At 45.5% G+C, this 2,275-nt stretch overlaps 1 protein-coding gene across 1 annotated transcript in view; it reads left to right on the top strand.

The window, feature by feature from the left end:
* LOC135101881 (clumping factor A-like) overlaps positions 1-2,275 on the top strand; it is a 34,491-nt gene that overhangs the window by 26,026 nt on the left and 6,190 nt on the right. The gene's annotated exons all lie outside the window — the stretch shown is intronic.

Below are 2,275 nucleotides of genomic sequence, written 5' to 3'. Positions count from 1 at the left end.
CAGCTCTGTCTGTCAACATCTACCTTTCCTTCTTGCTGGAAGTTTGTCTACATTCAACCTGTTCCTAAAAAGGGTGACCGTTCTAATCCCTCAAACTACCCTCCTATTGCTCTAATTTCCTGCCTATCTAAAGTTTTTGAATCTATCCTCAACAGGAAGATTCTTAAACATCTATCACTTCACAACCTTCTATCTGATCGCCAGTATGGGTTCTGTCAAGGCCGCTCTACTGGTGATCTTCTGGCTTTCCTTACTGAGTCTTGGTCATTCTCTTTTAGAGATTTTGGTGAAACTTTTGCTGTTGCCTTGGACATATCAAAAGCTTTTGATAAGAGTCTGGCACAAAGCTTTGATTTCCAAACTACCCTCCTACGGTTTCTATCCTTCTCTCTGTAACTTCATCTCAAGTTTCCTTTCTGACCGTTCTATTGCTGCTGTGGTAGACGGTCACTGTTCTTCTCCTAAATCTATTAACAGTGGTGTTCCTCAGGGTTCTGTCCTGTCACCCACTCTCTTCTTATTATTCATTAATGATCTTCTAAACCAAACTTCTTGTCCTATCCAGTCCTACGTTGATGATACCACCCTACACTTTTCCACGTCTTTTCATAGACGTCCAACCCTTCAGGAGGTAAACATATCACGCAGGGAAGCCACAGAACGCCTGACTTCTGATCTTTCTAAAATTTCTGATTGGGGCAGAGCAAACTTGGTATTGTTCAATGCCTCAAAAACTCAATTCCTCCATCTATCAACTCGACACAACCTTCCAGACAACTATCCCCTCTTCTTCAATGACACTCAACTGTCCCCCTCTTCTACACTGAACATCCTCAGTCTGTCCTTTACTTATAATCTGAACAGGAAACTTCACATCTCATCTCTAGCTGAAACAGCTTCTATGAAGTTAGGTGTTCTGAGACGTCTCTGCCAGTTTTTCTCACCCCCCCAGCTGCTAACTCTGTACAAGGGCCTTATCCGTCCATGTATGCGAGTATGCTTCACATGTCTGGGGGGGGTTCCACTCATACTGCTCTTCTAGACAGGGTGGAATCAAAAGCTTTTCGTCTCATCAACTCCTCTCCTCTAACTGACTGTCTTCAACTTCTCTCTCACCGCCGCAATGTTGCATATCTAGCTGTCTTCTACCGCTATTTTCATGTTAACTGCTCTTCTGATCTTGCTAACTGCATGCCTCCCCTCCTTCCGCGGCCTCGCTGCACAAGACTTTCTTCTTTCTCTCACCCCTATTCTGTCCACCTCTCTAACGCAAGAGTTAACCAGTATTCTCAATCATTCATCCCTTTCTCTGGTAAACTCTGGAACTCCCTGCCTGCTTCTGTATTTCCACCTTCCTATGACTTGAATTCCTTCAAGAGGGAGGTTTCAAGACACTTATCCACCAATTTTTGACCACTGCTTTGACCCTTTTATGGAACTGGCATTTCAGTGGGCATTTTTTTTATTAGATTTTTGTTGCCCTTGGCCACTGTCGTTCCTACATAAAACACACACACACACACACACACACACACACACAGACAGACAGACAGACAGACAGACAGACAGACAGACAGACAGACAGACAGACACACACACACAGACACACAGACACACACAGACAGACAGACACACAGACAGACACACACAGACAGACACACAGACAGACAGACACACAGACCGACAGACAAACACACAGACAGACAGATACACACACACAGACAGACACACTCAGACAGACAGACAGACAGACAGACAGACAGACAGACACACACACACACACACACACACACACACACACACACACACACACACAGACGCACACACACACACAGACAGACAGACACACAGACACACACACACACAGACAGACACACAGACAGACACACACACACACACACACACACACACACACACACACACACACACACACACACACACACACACACACACACACACACACACAGACAGACACACAGACACACACTCACACAGACACACACTCACACAGACAGACACCACACACACACACACACACACACACACAGACAGACACACAGACAGATACACAGACAGACAGACACAGACACACAGACAGACACAGACACACAGACACAGACAGACAGACACATACACACACAGACAGACAGACAGACAGACAGACACACAGACAGACAGACAGACAGACACACAGACAGACACACACACACACACACACACACACACACACACACAGACAGACAGAGAGACAGACAGACAGACATACAGATTATTA

This window comes from Scylla paramamosain, chromosome 1 (genome assembly GCF_035594125.1).
Source record: "Scylla paramamosain isolate STU-SP2022 chromosome 1, ASM3559412v1, whole genome shotgun sequence".
NCBI lineage: Eukaryota > Metazoa > Arthropoda > Malacostraca > Decapoda > Portunidae > Scylla > Scylla paramamosain.
This window is presented reverse-complemented; position numbering and strand designations above follow the sequence as displayed.